The following is a 20,953-nucleotide window of genomic DNA, read 5'->3' as shown; positions in this document are numbered from 1 at the left end:
AAGCTCAGTTTGAGACATTTTAGGTTTGCTGTCTGAGCAAGACATGCTTTTTTCATTCAGAGAAATGGTTGAGGGTGTAAATCTGAAACTTAAGAGAGGCCAGGGTTTGGGTCATAGGTCTCCTGGGAACTATCTGGGAAGTGTGAGTAAAATCAGTTAGGAAAGGACTGTCAAATAGAACATCAATCAGTTTTAAATCACCTAGGAAAGCAGTTCTACTGAGCAATCATGACCTTCTCATACTGTATATATATATTTTTTTAATTTAACTGATAGATGAGAAAAAAACATCCACAGACTTGTTCAAGTAAAGTTTTAAAATATGCCCTACTTTATTTTCAGGGACATTATTAAAGGTTTATTTTCCCTTCCACGTATTTATTTCTTTTTAGATGATGACAAATATGTCACTGTCAATAGTTTCACTTAAAATTTGAAGAATAATTGGGGGCCTCTGTGAGTAAATGCCTCATAACCTAAGTAGGGTCACATGTCCATTCCCGAGCCAATCACTGGCAAGGGGGATGGGATTCCCTCTTGGACCATCATTCTCTTCCTGGAGGGAGAGTGGGCTTTACTTCATCAAGATATCTAGCCATGTGTGTGTTGGGTGCAGGGTAGTAGTTGCCCGAAGAAAAAAAAAATCAAGAAAGAAAGAAAAGAAAGGATATTATGAAGGTAAAAAGTAGTGTCTGTTATATCGTGATGATATGGTTAAGTGAATCAATAACAGTAACAACAAAAGTTTGCATCTCAACTTTTATTACCGAATATTATTCTAAAATGTATTATATCTTCTTAAGTAAATGGAATTTATAAAGGGCTTTGTCCCCAGGGTTATCAATTTTCATTAGCATGAATCACCATTACAAAAAATAATGTAAAAGTGTAGAGAATTGAACTAATACAATATCACAAAATATCCTGGAAGATGTTCTAATGAATTTTTATGATTTACTTATAGCATTTTAAGAATGTAAGTTCACAAGGGAGGGTTGTTTGTTCAGTTCACTGGTGACTGTCCAGTGCCTGAACAAATACCTTATACACAGCAGGCTCTCAATAAATATCTAAGAAATGAATAAATGAGGAAAATATGCATATCATTTTAGTTGTGATTTTTATCCCTCTCTGAAGAAAGAGAATTCTTTCTAAGTATTTTATATCCAATTATTGGGTATTTAATTTGCTCTTTCTACCATTCCCTTTTGTAATGTTCTCTCTAAATTTAACTATGTGTGACCTTCTCATTTGCCCTTCAACTTTGTCCAAAGTCTGGGTTTAGTCATACTGGCTTGTTTCTCTGCTTGGATTTCAAATATCCTGGTATGATTTGTTTTGAATGGGCAGAACTATACTCTTTTTGATAGCCAATTTCCTTGAACTCCACTTTCTAGAGGAAACCCAAAGATTCACCATACTAATTTTTGAACTTGATACAATTAGCTTCCTAAAGTTAATTTTCTTAATATTGCTGACATTTCCTTTCCCTTCCCTCAGGGAAAGGAATTCAATTTCATCAACTTGTGATTGTTTCCTTAAGGTTTCCTTCTACTATTAGGAGCCCATCTAATTTTTCCCTATGAGCAAGTTTCAGACCTTGATGTCTGCCCTAAAAATGTTACCTTTATCAGAGAAGACCATTCTATAGAGATCTCATTGCTTCCAAACTTTTCCGTCATTCAGTATTCTCATTTAGATATGAGCCTGTCAACCCTTCTCTTTATTTAAAATCACTATCAATTGACTAAAGAAAGCATTATTAACCTTCTTTTCCTGGTTTAGTGGCTTACACAATTTATATTAGATTTAGAATATAGCTATTTTATATGTTCCTACCATATTGACTCTAATCTAATATTCTTTCCAAATAATCCCATTACTACCTTTATTCTGGGTTTATGAAGGCTTTGATTTCACAAATAATTATGGAATGTTCTCTCTTTCCTAAGCCAGTCCTCCAGTTCTGAGTGCTATTCTACTACTTGTCAGTTATTTTAATAGCATCTTACCTCTGGCCTGCAATGGGACCTCCAGATATGCCTAATTAATTCCTTCATTCAGAAGTCACGTCAGACCATATTTTAATAGTTATATGATTATTTCCTCACAAAATAATATAGTAATGTAATAAATGAAGAGATACTGTAAATGTATTATGTGATGGTCATTGAAAATATAAATCACTATTCACAGTGGATAATTATATGAGAATTAAAACATCAAAGAAAGTAAGCATATAACTGTAACAGAAAAAGAATAAAAATCTTCCATTGGTTTTTATTAGAAAGGAAAAAATGTGATAAAAGATTTGGTGAGAGGCTATGGAGGAGTTAAGTGAATAGCTGAATCTATTTAATGGATTAAATAGAAGATACTGGATGACTAAATAAGATAAGAAAACGACCATTTTATAAACACTGAAAAGGTCTTATATTATTTTTCATTAATTCTTTTCATTTCATCAACTAATACATTTTGAGTGTTACTATGTACAAGTTCAGAGAACACAGGGATAAATAACATGTGGTCTTTGCCAAGAATGAAATTACAGTCTTGGAATGAGAGACAGTTTATATAAGGCTTTGTTTTCTCTCTTTCACTGCATGTCTATGAGAAATCATAATGAGTACAATGGAAACACAGGAAAGTTTGGTAGAGAAGTCAGTTATCAAAGGATAATAGAAAATGATTCAGGGATAAGAATATCTGTTTATATGCATTTTTATTTTTTTTCAACGTTTATTTATTTTTTTGGGACAGAGAGAGACAGAGCATGAACGGGGGAGGGGCAGAGAGAGAGGGAGACACAGAATCGGAAACAGGCTCCAGGCTCTGAGCCATCAGCCCAGAGCCCGACGCGGGGCTCGAACTCCCGGACCGCGAGATCGTGACCTGGCTGAAGTCGGACGCTTAACCGACTGCGCCACCCAGGCGTCCCTATGCATTTTTAAATAAAATCATGCTAATTACACAAACGTAATTGTATTCCATTGCTGTATAGAAATCTCCAGCATAGAGTGTGAGAGAAGATAGAGAGAGAAGCACAGGCCAGACTGTGGATATCTTCACTGCAAGTTCAGCCTCTGGAGTGCAGAAATCTTTGGTTTCTTATACAAGGATACCTTGGCAAATAACCAGGACCAGTTTTGGAGGATATCTAGCATGTAAATGGGTCAACGGACAATGAGAGAATGAAAGATGGATTTAAAAAGAAGCATGTGGGGTTAGAAGAGTAACCCCAGAGTAAATATACTCTGTCCAGATAGACTGTGTATGTGGTTAGAAGACCACTGGGTTGATAACTTCTGTCAACTTTAAGGGCCACAGGTGGTATCTTGGTAGTATGTTCATGGTGGGGAAAAAAGCCAAATGATATTTCCTTTTGGGTTGTTTCCTCTGTTTATGACGGGCACTGGTCAAGACACTGGTCAAGACACTTCCTCAATGGTGCTTTTGTCTATCCCAGTATGTCCTAAATGTTCTACTGGGTATCCCCAAGTTAACTGCAATGAAATGTTTTACTTGTTTCTAAAACTGCATATTAAATTTCTTAAAGGATAATATCATGATATTTTTGTTTGCTTCAATAATTTTTTGAAGGTATGGGAGGTCACTAAAAGAAACTATTTTATGATACCCATGCTCATACAAGCACCCTCTAGTCTCTCCCAAATTAAAGATGAATTCTCAATGCCCCTGATCACCATGTTTCCACTACACTTTCATCGTCTCTAACCCTGTTCAAAGCAAACTGTCTCAAAAGGGTTATCTCTATTTGCTGTCCCTCCTTTCTCAACAATTATTCACTCTTCAACTGACACCAATCTGGCTTCATTCCCAAGCATGGCCCACACAATGCCATTTAACTACTCTTGCCAAAGTCACTTACAATCACAAAACGCTAGATCCAAAGGATATTTCTCTGTCCTTGTCTTATTAGATCTGCTAGCAGCATTTGACAAGATTTACCATTACTTCCTTCTTGAAACAGTTTTTCTCCTTGGCTTTAATGACACTACACTGGTCATGGCACCCATAACAACCATTGTGGGTGGTAAATTTGCATTTTTCTCGTTACCATCACTTGTATTTTCCTTTTCCATTTCCTTTATACCTATGCCTTGTTTGTGAAATACCTTAAATCCTTGTGGGAAAGAGAATGTATATAATTAATATAAAATATTAAATATGCAATCAACAATATTGGCTACCTTATGGTTGAAGGATGGCATAAAGGAATCCAAAGAACCCATAACCATGGACCTAGTCAAAACAAATTGTATGTCCAAGTATCCTATCTAAAAAGATATACACTTTCAACAATGTCAAATAGAGACCATTTCTATTTATATATGGACTACTTAAAGATGCACGTACTTCTTATAAGAAACCGCAGAGAATGAGGGCAACAAAAAAATTATGCTCAAAAAAGTCTAAGAGATTATATACAGTTGAATTCTCTTTCAAGTGAAAGAGTCCATTTTCTTCGGGAAAGGCCCTCATGAACCTTGAGATCCAGTAGCAGTTGTTATAAAACATTTCTAACCAGAATACACGGAATAGCTCATCAATATGGGCCTATTGTGGTGTGGCTCACTGGATGTGTGGCTCAACCACTGGATGTGAGCCAGAGCAGGGGGGTTAAAAATCATGGTGTTGCACCTTAGCTGTCCAGGGGATGATTAGGCTAGGCCTCTGCAGGCAAAGGAAGCACAGCACTTACAAAGCTATTCAAGTAAATATCCTGCTTTTGAATACATTTCACAGAGAGATTACATTCTAAACCACATAGTAATTGATTAAGAATGGGCAAATGGAAAATTCTACCAATAGATATCTCTGAATAAAGGTAAATTCTACTAATTTTCCAAAAAGTACAAATGGAATACGGTAGCTTTTTACGGCATTTTATTCTTTCTGAGGAGATTAGTTGTGTTCAAATCTGAAAGGTCAGTGAAATTCTTGATTGAGAAAGATTTCATAGAAATCAGAGGCACCGTCATGTAGTTTGAACACAAATGTCTCTTCCTTAGATGGCTGTTCTACAATTAAAGATAATCCTAAAGGTAATAAAATTTTTATCTGCTTAATAAATATGGAAAAAATTTAAGCTAAAAAATAAAAATAGGTCAATTTAGGAGAAACATAGTAATTAGGAAATGGGTATTTTTCTGTTTAATTAAAACTTACCAGTGTGCAGCATGTATCAAAATGCTTGTTTTAATTTCTGGCTTTCATCCACCAATTCTACCTGTAACAATAAGTCCAATGGAAATAATTAGAAATATGGACAAAGAATTATGGAAAGGACACGAACTGAACTGCTTGGCTGTCCCTACTCCTCAAGGCAGAGTCTGAGACAAGGATTGTGTTTGTGTGGTAATACCGCCATGCAGGAATGAAGGGCAGGAGATGCTGAGGGATGGAGAAAAAAAAAACATAAAAAGTGTCCATTGTCAAGGTGACAAACTGGGGCTTCATCCCACCTAGGATCTCAAGAGCCTATAACATGCGTCTTGGCATTTTTCTCTTGAGAATCAACTGGGAGAAGCATTCATCCATAAGGGCTCACTCATCTCCCACTGATTGAGGGCTACTCTGCAGGCATTATCTCTGTTCTCCATCCCCCCTATACTCTGCATGGATTAGTGACAATTCCTGGGCATTCTTGGCCTCATAGTGAGAGACAGATATTGCTTTAGCAGAGATGCTACCAACCTACAGTGAATTAAAGCCCCAACAGAACTGTCTACTACAGTTGTTGCTGGAATCAATAATGAGGTCCAGAGAATAGTAGTGGGACATCAGAGGCATTTGAGGCACTAACTATGATGGTTATTTTTAAATTATGAACAAAAATTGAGAAATAACCAAATAAACCAAATATATACAAAAGTAGAGTTTGGTTATCATAGTGGATTGCTTATATGACAAAATATTTTGCAGCCATTTAAACATGTTTTAGGAGAATATTTAATGCTTTGGCAAATTGTGCATAGTATTAAGTGAGCAAAATAGATAATAAAAGATATAGGTCTGAACCATTTGTATATATGCATAAAATAATTTGAAAAAATACATTATCATATTAACAGTGGTTATTTGTGTATAGTAGGATTATGGGTTATCATCATTTTCCCTTTTGTATTTTCCACATTTTCTAAATGTTTTACAAAGAACATGGTACTGCTTTATAACTAAAAAGTCAACAAACAAAAAAAAATCCCATTACATAAAATTCATTCTATATTTCAATTGTCCAGGAGTCCATCCAGGTTTTGTTTAACTACAGACTCACTCTAAATTTTTTTTCTCCACCAAATATTAAATGTATGCCTGCCGGGTGCCTGGGTGGCTCAGTCAGTTAAGCAACTGACTCTCAATTTCAGCTCAGGTCATCATCTCATAATTCATGAGATTGAGCACCGCATCAGGCTCTGCTGTGCTAACCACATAGAGCCTGCTTGGGAATCTCTCTCACCCTCTCTCTGCCCCTCCCCCGTTCATGTGCATGTGCATGTGCATGTGCATGTGCATGTGCATGTGCATGCCCTCTCTCTCTCTCTCTCTCTGTCAAAGCAAATAAATAAACATTAAAAAAAAATGTATGCCTGAAAGGCCCATTACAAACTTTGACTGTCTTTGACTTGGTGACATAGCTGCAGCTCAAGCCTTCCCATCGCCCACTGACTACCCCTCCAAAGCAGTGCTGTGTGCTTAGACCCCAGCAGCACTGTAGATAAAAGTGTATTCACTTAATTGTATTATTACTTCTTGGTGCAGCCAGTAGAAACAGAAAAACCAGAAAGTAATTAATTAATTTAAAAAAGAGTATTGAGAAAAATTACGCATTCAGTACATTTTGTGTGGAAAATTCTTACAGAACTATTTGTTTCCTGATAAGGAACTGATGTCCTTCACTTAGTATGGACCAGAACCTGATATCACGTGACAACATAGTCCCAGAAGATATGCTATCCTCTCTGGTTCTGCTTCTGCTTCTTTTTTCAAAAGGGTCTTACATAATAAAGAATTGAGGGTTGAGAACATACACAGTCTATCTGGACATACACATGTCTATTTAAGACATGCACGAGAGTAGAAAACCAAGCAGTTAACCCAGGGTGAAGGGAATGGGAACAACTGGTTTAGGAAGCAGACAACTTCACAGCTGAAAGCAACAAAATGTTCACTGTAACCTGCTGAAAAAAATAATGGCAGGAAAGAAAAACTAATCTGGATTATAGTAGTTGGAAATAGAGTGGCTTTTCTGATCAGAGCTTAGACTGACGGTGAAATTAATTAATTAATTAATTTTCTTTATTCATTCATGAAAGTTTTATTTTATTTTATTTTATTTTATTTTATTTTATTTATTTTAGAGACAGAGAAAGAGAGTGCAAGTGGGAGAGGGATATAGGGAGAAGGTCAGAGGGAAGGAGAGAGAGAGAAAATCTTAATCAGGCTCCACATTCAGCACCGAGCCCTACGCAGGGATCGAGACCTGAGCTGGAATCAACAGTCGGATGCTCAACTGACTGAGCCACACAGGTGCCCTAAGATGGTGAATTTAAGGGGAAAAGAAGAATTAGAGTTTGTGCCAGACTGAAAATATAACTTAAAGAAATTGTTTTCAAATATTTGATAGAAAATAGTGTTTAGGTAGCAATTGGACTGGTTTTTTCTGTTACATTTTATTACTTTTAGAGCAGGTTGACCATTAGTAAAGCACCATTGCATCTGATAGGAATTTTGAAGTTTCAGGAATCAACACTGTCTCGATAGTTGTATTATATTGGCTAATTTCACTTCTTTACGGAAACCTTAAAACCTAGGTGCTTTTGACAAGAATGCCCCTTCCAGGTAAATGAATTCATTTATTCAACGAATAACTTTTGCACACCTGCCAGGTAACATATCATAATTAGCTCTGAAGACAAAGAGGAAAAAGGTGGAAGCTTTTGTTAAGAACCCTCGTGTGGAAGAGGAAATCATGATGTAACAGATAATATTGCCATACCATATAAAACACAAGGGTCAGAAGGAAGCAGCAGCGTGTAGTGGCAATGAGGGTGGACTCAGGAGCCATTTGCCTGCGTTCGAAGCCTTCTTTTCCCATTATCTTACAATTTGGGTCTCTTTGGGCTGGTTAAACTACCTCGTGGTTTCCTCATCTATTAAATGGGCATAATAATAAAGCACATAGATTTCATAATCTAAATGAAGGTTAAATGAATCTATATGATTCACACATATGTAGGTCAAGATATGTAAAGAAGAGTGGTGTGCATTAGGCATTTTGTAAGAGTCAGCTAAAGCCACACACACACACACACACACACACACACACACACACCATGCACACCTAAAGTAGTGGTGGATGAGGAAACGAATGAATGTTGCTGGGAAGAATTTGCCAGGTAAGGCTTAACCAAGGATTCCAAAAATGATTGGGGATCAGTAAGAATGAGAATCTGATCTAAAATTATTCTAGGTCATAGAAGTCATTTTTAAGCACAAATGAATAAATGAATGAATAAAAACTTCAAACTAATTTTGTTCGGTGGGGTGAATACTTGTGTGGGAATCGGGTTTTCTTTTTTCAGTATATGTAGTAATGTACGGTGCAGCTCTTATACTGAGAAAATCTAAGGCACAGACTCATTGATGTTCCCTACCCCTACCGCTTATAATGGAGTTTGACTCTGCCTCCAAACTTCAGATTCCTTAGTTAATTTAACTAGATATTTTCAATGTTTCAGCCACCTGGTCAGTACCTAAATACACTGACTTTGTTTCTAAATATGTCTGTGACTACTACTAAGTCACCATGAGACTAGACTATCTTTTGTTACATTTATAAGAATTGGCCCCAAGAATTTCAAATGAAGCTTCTTAGATTGAAAGCTCTTAATTAAGGGCTACCATTGTGCGTTTTTCATCATAGTAGTCCATTCAACAAACACCCACAACGTGCTAGGTATTATATTATATGCATTTTCATGTAATAGCTGCCAGGTGAAAACTGGAGCTAGATATGGAATAGGTGTTGGAAGAACGGAGGTCACACTGTACTGCTGTCTGGAGTTACGTTGATTGGTTTTGGGTTTGAGCCTTTTACTATTGTTATCTTTCTTCAATTATTTCCAGTTATTTCAGGGATCATGGGATTGGGGCATAGAGAACTAAAAGAAAATGGACCTTAATTTAGACCAACAGCTGCTGGTTACACATGTAATTAACAGGGAAGACTGTTTACTGCTATTTATCTTAGAACTGATCCCATCCCTGCCAAAGAAAATGGCAGTGCTGAAACTTCACATTTTCAAACAGCGAGTTTATTTGGCTACCATGAACTTGTGGCTGTAACAAATTTATCTAATTTCTGATGCTGCATATGTAAGAGTCAGAATTTATCCAGGGTGTAGAGTTTTATTTTCATTTCATAATAGTCCTCTGGTTTTGATACAGATTAAATGAAATCCATAGCATATACTCTGGGATATAAAATTGTATGCCTTAAAATATATTTAATTTGTGTTTTCCCATACTGTTGAGACATTTCAGTATCCTAATAGATACCACAAGTTAGTCTAATGAAGTCTGTGGCTGACTCCCATGCCATAGTCTATGGAACTCTGACATTTCATAATTAACCAAAGTCTGGGGATTTGGTTCTAAGTTGGTCTTTTGCCCAAGCATTCAATTCTTGAATATGATTAAGAAGCTGAATTTTATTTTTGAGCACTTGGCTTCAGTTCCTTGAAGCCATGCTACTGAAATAATTTTGTCTCTAAGCATTTCCTTGTGGAGAGAATAATTTCCATCAAATAGTATGTTTTTTAAGATGTTTCCATTCAATATTCTATATAACACGGTTCTCTCTACATGACATTCCTTTGCCTTTGCACAGCTTGTTCTTTATCTACTAGATTTTTGCTTAAACGTCACTTCGTAAGAGACCTTTCCTGAAGGATGTATGTAGCTTTGACATTTTTTACCTTAAATTATTTTAAGTCATAATATATTTATCACATATTAAACATATTTTAATGTTAACATATTTTTAAATGTCCCAAATATATGGAAACTATCAACTGCTCTTCTTGTTTTTGCTCTGAGTAATTCAGCTAATTGTTTATTGACATTTTGAAGTTGTTTCCCTTTCCTGACTCTCTGGAATGTTAGGAAAGATTAATGAAAACAAAACAATTTGTTCCAATTTTCTTAGCTGAATATATAAGGTCAAAGGACCTAAAGAGCTAGCATCTATTTATACTTGGTTATATATTAAAATTTATAGGGAGATTTTCCGAAGAACAAGTCTTCAAAGCCTCTGAGAGGATTTTTAAGTACGGTCTTATTTGTGTCGTTTCTCTAGCCAGAAACTCAACACAATGCCTACCTTCTCTACTCCAGAACTCTGAGTATCTGCTCTTGATTGTCACATAGACCTCTCGCATTCAACATGTTAAAAACTGACCCCATCACATACTCTCCAAACCCCATGCCTACGGAGTCCTCCTCTGATAAACCTTATATTGACTATTGGTATGTCTTCCACCACTTCTGAGCCATGATCTGAGAATGGTGTGGAATCCTCTCTCAATCCTCCACTCTGTAAGTCACCGAACATATCTCTATATATTTATGTATACATGAATACTCATCTATCTGTAACAGTTACCATGTATACCTACCTATATGTAATATCTATCTTTCTTTCTGTCATGTATTTATTTGTTTACCTATATGTCTATTTTTCTGTTTAATAAAATTCAAATGGGCTCCTTCCTCTCCATCCCCACCCCCTTTGCCACTTCCTGGGCTCACGTCTTTTTTTGGTCTGAGTTACTGAATTCAGCCTCTTGCATTGCCCCTTCCAATTCATTCTACCATCACAGAGTGATTCTTTCCAAAAGTCCATCTCTTCTAAACTCCCCCTATGGTTCTTGAATGCCTTCAGAATAAAAACTAACATCTTGAGATAATATGCATGCTCTTCATGATATTTTCCCCTGCTATTCTTTTTCTTCTTTCTCCTCACTCTGAGCTTTACATACAAGAAGGTAGAGCAGCTTTAGCAATTTAGCTGAGCAACGCCTGAATGTACTATTCTTTTCCATGTCTCCTGGATGCTTGCACATTTGTTGCTTTCTCTCTAAAATGATCTCAATGCTTTACTTATCTCAGTGCCCTTCATAATTTAGCTAAGCCAAAGTTTCACCTAAAATGGGTTTTCAAGCCTCTCATTTCAGGTAACAGCTTTCTGCTTCCATAGTGTTGTAAATCTCCTTGTCAGTATTTGTTACTCTGCATTTATTGTTTTTTACTTTATTTTTCTTCCTCTTCCACAAGGCTATGAGCTTGTTAAAGAGAAAGATTATGTTCTTTATCCAAATCTCTGGTATATAGCATAGTGTCTTGCCCAAGATTTATGCATAACATATGTAGATGAATGAAAAAAATAGTCATGGAACCAAGAACACTGGCTTCTATTTGAAAAAAAAAAAAACTCTGCAGCTGGGAAAGGGGATGTAAAAGTGATTGGTACATAAAATTGTGCCTTGCATTCTGTTTTCTTTGTGTCTGGAAATGTCCTAGGTATTTTTCATGTATGAATACATTTGGTCAGTGCATTTATCCTAAGAGGTGAATACTACTTGTATACATTTCTATGTTAAGAAATTGAGACATAGACGAGTTTATGTGCTTAAGATCATACATTTTCTTAGTCTGCATTCGTCTGCAAACAGCCTGAGGCAAAGGGTTAAGTGCTAAAATTTTATTAGGGAGTGCGAAACCCAGGAAGTGGGAGTTAGGGAAAAGGGACTGAGACTAAGGGGCCAAGACTCAATATCAGGTAGCATTACTGAGCTGTTCAGCACTTGGTATCAACTGTTCTGGATCTCCCAGGACCACCTTCTGAGAGGCTTTTTAATGAATGCATTTCAAGACTGTCGCTCCATTGAGGAAGAGGGAAGGGGAAGAATTATCCATGAGTTCATGTGTCCTATAGATTAAATGTTTTTGCCACATTTATTTCTGGATTGGGCAAGGACCATTGTCAAAAGGATTCCCTGGCATTTTATTATGCTCCTTTCGTTAACAGGGATGCACTAGAGAAGGAGGTACTGGGTGGTGGGGGCGAGGAGGGGGCACTGCAGGGGAATGATTCAAGGTGAAGTTGCTTGACTTCCCTCTGGAGCCATTTGGAGCCTATGCATCGATTGTTACAGCAGCAGGGACTTGGATGGAATGACAGCCAAGGGCCCTGGAGAAGGTGTGGCTGAGAGGATCTGCAAAGGTGTGTGAGAAAAGCTTGATGTGTCCCTCAAATAAACGGTGAAACCCTAATTCAAATACTAGTGATCTGACTCTTGATCTTTTTTTATTTATTTAAAATTTGTTTTTAATGTTTATTTATTTTTGAGAAAGAGAAAGAGAACGAGAGGGGAAGTGGGGAGAGAGAGAGAGAGAGAGAGAGAGAGAGAGAGAGAGAGAGAGAATCCCAAGCAGGCCCCAGGCTCCAAGCTGTCAGCACAGAGCCCAACAAGGAGCTTGAGCCCATGAGCCAGGAGATCATGACCTGATCTCCTGACCATGAACTCAGTTGCCCAACCGACTAAGCCACCCAAGCACCTCTGACTCTAGATCTTATAGTCAGTGTCATCCTTCAACCTGGGCAACAGTGGCCCTTGCCCAGTGTTTTGGCAGGCCATATGTCACAGAGATACACCAGAAACAAAAGCATTGAAGAGTACATGGAGGCTTCTATTCCTGGCATAGCACCACCTATGAGCCAAAACGTCTGCTCTCTTGACTGTATACTGCTTTGGCCCCAGGAAAAATACTTCTGTAATATTTTTTTTCCTGAGTCCTTTATCCAAAGCCATGCTTGGGGGTAGTTGGACTGCTGACACAGAAGACAGACACTGACTCAGAGTATGGGAAGGGGACAATCTGCTGAAGCACTCCGGCAAGAGAAAAAGACAAAGAAACTTGCCAAGTCCTTCTCTCATAAAGCATGACTATGACAAATTCTTACCTCGTAAAATATCACTTCTTGGTGTTCTCATTTATAGTATGGAGGGGATTCATGAAGGAGCATATTTGCAATAGTTTCGTGTGGAATGTAAGGTTATTCTCTACATGCCTTACTGGGTTACTACTGAATGTTAGAATTATAAATAGCTTTATTTTTATAAAATAATTTAGTAAGAGTCAGTTCATTTTTTTTGTTAAATTTAAAATCTCAGCCATATATAAAATCTGGACTTCCAGATGATTATATTCATCCAGTATAAGGTGTATTTGCCCATAATTTTAGTAGATAATATCAAATGTTTTAGAGAAAAAATAACTTTTTGAAGAACACATGAAAGGCAATTAAAGTTAATTTATTAAGTTTGCTTTAATGTATACTTCTTGATGAAGATAATTCAGCTATTGTGAACTCTGGATGTAATTAAGTGTTACTGACATCATTAGGTATCATTAGAATACAAATGATGTGAAAATCTTGGTAATAACAGCACAATGCATGATTTTGCTGAAACAACAGCCCAAATAAATGTTTGGAATACATATATAAAACTTATGAATTACATATTATTTTATACATATCCAGCTATTCTCAATCAAAGGAATATGCATTAATAATTGAATTTAGCAATCTCTGGTATTTGGCTGACCCAATCATTCAAATACCCCAGATTTAAACATATTTTCTAGTTTGTTATTATTCAGTTGTATATGATAAAACATTTTACTTCACAGTTGGTTAGCAAGAAATATAATTTTTTAAAATATTTAGATATAATGTATGCGTGCCCCCATTTGTACTCCTGCCCCAGACTTCACAGATATTAGGGGTGGTTCAGCCCATGTTTATAATAAATGCCTGTACTTCACTCCAGCCGGTATAGTACATCCCCTATCCACTCCACTCCTTTACTAAACTGCTTCCCTGCTGTTTTAGAGACCAGTCCATTCTACTTAAACAGTTATTAAATTGACAAAACTAAGACATCACATTAGTCCAGTTAAACCATTGATACCATATCTAAATAGATGATATTTAACCATCTACATACACATATGAAAATAATTGAAGATGAAAAGTGCTAAATGTCCCAACTTACAGTATGGTATGCCGTAATACTTTTAGCTCTTGAGAAAAATCTTATTCAAATATCAGTCACCTCCTCAGTCTCCTCGCAGGGTTTCATTTAAGTCATCTTAATTAATTCTTCCTGCAGAGAGGAACCCTGCTTTCTGCTTCCCTCACTGAGTGAATAACTCAGGTAAATTGCTTCAAGTAAATTTTGGAAGGCATTTGCTTATTTTTGTTATTTTTGTGTAAGACAAAATGTTTTCTGGACTTGTAGAAATTTTATTGGGTAGTGCTAAAAACACTTCTAAAGGTTTATAGTTTTACTGGTTTTTATATATTCTCTTTTGAATTGATTTCCAATAAAGAGCTTCTGGAGAGGCAGAGGTAATTAAAAGTTATATCAGTTTTACCTCAAATGCTATCCCATCTCTACTTTTCCCCTGATGAAGTCACAGACTTTTCAAGGAGATATTGTTTATTTGACACTTAGTTGTTGTTTTTATGTTTTTCCTCCATAATTACAATTTTGGCATGTTATGCTCCATGAAAATTCGAGATTATAAAATATTCCATTCTTAATCTCCCTGTGAAGGCCAAAGGAGAGGATATGCCTGCTATATAACCATCTTGAGAGAATACTCTTAGGATAATAAGCCCATCTTAAACCACAAAGTAATTAAAATGTGTTTTTGTTTTTCCTAACAATTACATTTTCATCTCTGACTCCATCATAGAAATCTCCCATGATGTAAATTTAGATATTTTTTACTTCCATATGGTAGAGATCTTTTTATTTTTGTTCTTTTATATATAAAAACTAAAATAAAATCTTCCTTTTTCTTTTTGATTCTTGCAAAATAGTATCTGGTTATTCAAAAACTACTTTCACTTACAGGTTATCAATTTATTACATTCTGAGTTAAATTCAGAAATGTAAATACTTAATATTTAATTTCTTTAATATATTCTCTTAAGTTTTCTATCAGAAGTTTAGTATAACGTAGGTTCATTCATATGAGGTAGGAAAGTCACTCGTAGGCTAAATTATTTTAAAAATAATCTAAATATTCATTCTCAAGTATCCATGTAAATGAGACAAAAGATTGGCATAGTAATTAAATATTTATTAAAATATCTGCTCTACTTTACGTGACACACGGATGTATTTTTTAATTTTTATTTAAATTCTAGTTAGTTAACAGACAGTGCCATATTGGTTTTAGGAATAGAAAGTCAGTGATTCCTCACTTATAAACAACATCTAGTGCTCTTTGTAACAGATGTATTGTTAATGTTAAATCATGACATAGGAGGGAAATTAGGTGTCCAAACATGGCAGATTTCTCAATGCCAAGCTACTCCATGTCTCAGAAGATGTTGTAATGAACATGACCTGAGCCAAAAGGAATCACCAGGACAGCTGGGAGGACGAGCACATTAGTGAGGGCAGAGAGTCTCTCACTCTTCTGGCTGAATTAGTTCTATAACTCATACTTGAACTATAATTATTTGAGAGTTGAGTAAGAAGCCATGACATCCAGACATCATATTTCTTAGAAAATCTTCTCTGGTGCCAGATGCCTATAGAAATTTCCTGCTCCAAGACAGATTGATGCTCATAATCACGACGATTTGTTACACTCACTTGACTTCCTCAAGATACAAATAACCAGAATATTTGACCTAAAATAAAAACTTTTCAGAGTAAATTAATTTCTGTGGAAAGCTTTAGAGTAGTGAAAGTGTGTGTGTGTGTGTGTGTGTGTGTGTGTGTGTGTGTGTTGCTGTTGTTGCTGTTCTATACATCTCATTTCTTTTTAGGTCATAATACAGCTTAATCTCTAATGTTAATAATATTTACCTTAAGTAGCTATTACTGCAGTTGTCTAAAGTGATCCCTTTATCTGTGAGGAAAATGACTGCAGACAAACAGGTTATGGTTATGTGTCTTGTAAGTGGATTGTTCTTTGCAAGAACACATTTTTTTGAGAGCCAGCAATTTCCTGCTAAGGTCAAATGGCTTTTAAAGGCAAGTGATGAAATTAAATGGCTGTGAAATATTTGGAATGTAAGTTAATACCTAGAAATTTGCAAATGAAAATGCTTTAGGAGAAATCAGCTAAAATCAAGATTTTTGTCTTGCAAAACAGTAGGCAATGGAAAGAGCAAAACACTAAGTTATATGCTTCTGGAGCCAAAGAGCAATTTTATTTATAAGGTGTTTGTAGAATATGAGACAGTTTACTCAACTGTGATAGATTATTTATGCTGTTGTTTCCAATGTATGAAAAGTGCAAAGTATTTTCTAATCCAGAGTATATGGAACATCCCAGAATCTCTAGCTACTTCATCAAATCCTAGGGGTTCTGGCTACACTGAAAACACCCACAAAATATCTTCTTCTATACATCTTGTTCTATGCCTTAGTACGCAGTAAACTCTTTGCTTTAGTACCTTTCCCTCTTTTTTTCAGCCTAGAAAATGTCTTCTCATCCAGGAACAGCAAATCCAGCATCAACACTGTTTGGATCTTACCTCGACTTTTCCAGACAAAGTGAACTCACTTTTCCATTAGTCAAATTATGTTATAATTATCTAATTACATATATTAAATTCATTTTATGATAAAAATATACTTTGTAATTATTTGAAACCCCAAACCTCCATGTCAAACCATGTATTTCATGTGATTTTTTTAATATCCTCGAAACTGTCACAATGCATTTGTAGTCATAGGTACGTGAATCTTATTTGTTGAATCATTGCTGTGTCCCTGTACACTTTCTTTCTCTCCATCAATCTATTTCTTTGTCTGTGTCTCCCACTCTTCCCTCTTCTTTCTACTTCCCTAGCTTTCTATCCACACCTTCACCCATGCTGTTAATGCATGTAACTCTCAAACTCACATGAGGATGTCCATTCAGTTACAACTTAGTAACTCAGTTACAAAATTCTGTTATCTAAGTTTACTTTTTAAGGTTTCAGATAATACAGTTTTTTAAAAAAAGCAATAAACCTATTTTTAAGAGGCTATAATCTAAATCACACAGGTAAGTAGTTTACAATACATATTCTAAGGAACGAAAGATGGGTGAATCTAAAAGGGGCACTGAGCTGCTGAACTTCCACTCTCTGCTTCCAAAATATCCTGACTGCCATCAATCAATCAGTGCTTGAGACCCTCGGCTCACCCGTGGACAAGTAGGAATGTGCATGTCAATTTGTATATTAAATTTCCATAAAACTTGATTTCTTTCCTTTTTATCTTAATATAAAATAAATATAAGTAAAAGTTTTATTTCATCTGTTATAACATTAGAAACCATTAATTTAAAATGTTCTCTTTTACGGGGCACCTGGGTGGCTCAGTTGGTTAAGCATCCAACTCCGGCTCAGGTCATGATCTCACAGTTCGTGAGTTCGAGCCCCGCGTCGGGCTCTGCGCTGACAGCTCAGAGCCTGGAGCCTGCTTCAGATTCTGCGTCTCCCTCTCTCTCTGCTCCTCTCCCACTGATGCTCTGTCTCTGTCTCAAAAATAAATAAAACATTAAAAAAAATTTTTTAATGTTCTCTTTTACTACCTGCATTATGCTCTACAAAGGATTTGATGTGGGTAATGGATAAAGCTGTGTTGAAAAATACCCTTATGCTAAAGTATAAGAAAGTAGAATGGAAGAGAATTCAGAGCAAATACAATTTCCCCCCATGTTTACTTTTTACTCTCTTGGGGCTACTTTTGGAAACAACTTTATTTGAGATATAATTTAGCTTCCATACAATTCACCAGTTTAAGGTGTGCAATTTAGTGGTTTTTAGTATATTTATAGAGTTTTTCAACCATCATCACAATCAATTTTAGAACATTATCATCATCCCACAGAGAAATCCTGTATCCATTAATAGCTACTCCCCATTTCTCCCCAACTTCTCCTTTCTCCTGTCCCAGCCCTCAGCAATCTACATTCCTTTTCTATTTGTCTCTTCTGGACATTCCATATTAATGGAATCTTAAAATATGTGGTCTTTAATGAGCTTCTTTTAGTTAACATATTTTTAAGCTTCATCCATATTGTAATATGTATCTGTACTTCATTCCTTTTTAGCCCAATAACATTCCACTGTATGGATATACCATTTTGCAGAGTTGATGGGTATTTGGGTCCTTTACACATTTTGGCTATATTGAATAATGCCACTATGAACATGCATGTACAAGTTTATATGGGCATATATTTTCATTTCTCTTGGATATATATATGTAGAAGTAGAATTACTACGTCATCTGGTAACATATGTTTAGCCTTTGGAGGTACTGTTGGACTGTACCATTTTATCTTTTTCTACATTTTTTCCCACCAACAATGTATAAAGATTCCAATTTCTTCAGATATTCACCAACATTTGTCATTATTTTCTTATTTTGTTAGATTCATCTTAGTGGGTGTGAAGACATAGCTCATCTTGGTTTTGGTTTGTATTTCCTTGATGGTTAATGGCATTCAGCATCTCTTCATGTGCTAATTGCTTATTAGTGTATCTTCTTTGTAGAAATGCCTATTCAGATACTTTGCCCTTTTCACATTGGGGTACCAGTCCTTTATCAGATATATGATTTGCAAAATTTCTCCTGCTCTGTGGGTTGTCATCTCACTTCCTTGATAGTGTCATTTGAATACGGGGCATGTAAGTTTTTACTTTGGATGATATCTATCATTTTTTTTCTTTTGTTACATGTATTTTTGGTGTCATATTTAAGAAACCATTGTTTAATCCAAGGTCATGAAGATCTATACCTAGGTTTTCTTCTACGAGTTTTATAGTTTTAGCTCCAAAGTTAGGTTTTTGGTCCATTTTGGGTTATTTTTTGTATATGGGGTGAGTTCTACTTGTTTTAAAATGTATAGTATAATTAAAAATATATATTTGGTCTTTGTCCCTCTTCTTGGCACATATCTCCTAAATCTTTTTTTTTCAAGTGTTTATTATTATTTTTTTTAATATGAAATTTATTGTCAAATTGGTTTCCATACAACACCCAGTGCTCATCCCAACAGGTGCCCTCCTCAATACCCATCACCCACCCTCTCCTCCCTCCCACCCCCCATCAACCCTCAGATTGTTCTCAGTTTTTAAGAGTCTCTTATGGTTTGGCTCCCTCCCTCTCTAACTTTTTTTTTCCTTCCCCTCCCCCATGGTCTTCTGTTAAGTTTCTCAGGATCCACATAAGAGTGAAAACATATGGTATATGTCTTTCTCTGTATGACTTATTTCACTTAGCATAAGACTCTCCAGTTCCATACACGTTGCTACAAAAGGCCATATTTCGTTCTTTCTCATTGCCACGTAGTATTCCATTGTGTATATAAACCACAATTTTTTTATCCATTCATCAGTTGATGGACATTTAGGCTCTTTCCATAATTTGGCTAAATCTTGAAATCTTCTGAGTGATTGGTGTGTCTTTTGTATGTCTATAATATGATGGATGATTGGGATCTCCTGGGTAACTTCAGAATCATTTACTTATTTATTCAATAAGCATACAAAAAAGCTTATTTATTCTGAGAGAGAGAAAGAGAGACTTCAGGGGAGGGGCAGAGAGAGAGGGGGAGAGAGAATCCGACCCTGACAGAATGGACTTGGATGTGGAGCTCGATATCATGAACCAAACAAGGAGATCATGAACTGAGCTGAAATCAAGGGTGAGACGCTGAAGAGACTGAGCCACCCAGGCGCCACAAGACTCCAGTAATTTTTAAGTTACAAAATATCTTCATTAATAACATAATTTTTCTTTCTGGCATGCCTTAGTTAAGCAGAGATATAGTAATACCCATACTTTACTGACAAGGGAACTTGGTTTTAAAGTGGTTAAGAAGGGGTGCCTGGGTGTCTCAGTCAGTTAGCATCCAACTCTTGATTTCAGCTCAGGTCATGATCTCACCATTTATGAAATAGAGCCCCAAGTAAGCTCTGCACTAGTAGTGTGGAACCTGTTTGGGATTCTCTCTCCCTCTCTCTCCCTCTGCCCCTCCCTGTTTGTGCTCCCTCCCTCCCTCCCTCTCTCTCTCTCTCTCTTAAAATAAATAAATAAACTGTAAAAGAAATGGTTAAGGAAATTAACCACTTAACATGGCATGCCTAGCCAGCAGCAGATTTGTCCTATAAATTTTGGTCTGTTTCCTCCTGGTCAATATGCTTTCTTAAACCTGGGTTTTCAGGACTTCTAGGAGTTATTTTTCTAAATAGTTTACTTATAATTTTATGTTTTTGAATAAACTGAGAATTTCATTTTATTTGATAACTTAGGATACTTAAAACAAATACAGTATCAGTCTAATAGATAATTATTAGGTTATACTCAACATTTTTGAAAGGTTATATGTGAAATCTCAAAAGAGCCAAATGTGATCCTGGCCCATAGGTTGGTTACCATCATTCAAGAGGCGTTTTTTTGTAGAAATTACGCAATTTCATTTCTTTCAGTGTACTTGTTTGACTTTGGTATCAAGATAATGCTGGCCTTGTAAAATGAGTTTGGAAGTGTTCCCTGATCTTCAGTTTTTTTGGAGGAATTTGAGAAGGATTGGGTTAATTCTTTTTTAAATGTTTCATAGAATCACCAGTGAAGCCATCTGTTCCCGGGCTTTCATTTGTTAGCTTGTATTTCATTACTCATTCAATCTCCTTACTCATTATTGTTCTGTTCATATTTTCCATTTCTTCATGATTCAGCCTTGGTAAGTTGTATGTTTTTAGGAATTTGTCTATGCTTTTAGGCATATAATTTTTCACTGTATATCTCTTATAATCCTTTGCATTTCTGTGGTATCA

The 20,953-nt window shown here is 36.0% G+C and overlaps 1 protein-coding gene across 1 annotated transcript in view; it reads right to left on the bottom strand.

The window, feature by feature from the left end:
* Positions 1-20,953, bottom strand: part of LOC123380048 — a 443,229-nt gene that overhangs the window by 10,508 nt on the left and 411,768 nt on the right. The window contains exon 6 of the mRNA XM_045037315.1: positions 5,194-5,254. The gene's annotated coding sequence lies outside the window, so the exon portion shown is untranslated. The remainder of the gene's footprint in view (positions 1-5,193; positions 5,255-20,953) is intronic.

Source organism: Felis catus, chromosome C2 (genome assembly GCF_018350175.1).
Source record: "Felis catus isolate Fca126 chromosome C2, F.catus_Fca126_mat1.0, whole genome shotgun sequence".
Lineage (NCBI taxonomy): Eukaryota > Metazoa > Chordata > Mammalia > Carnivora > Felidae > Felis > Felis catus.
This window is presented reverse-complemented; position numbering and strand designations above follow the sequence as displayed.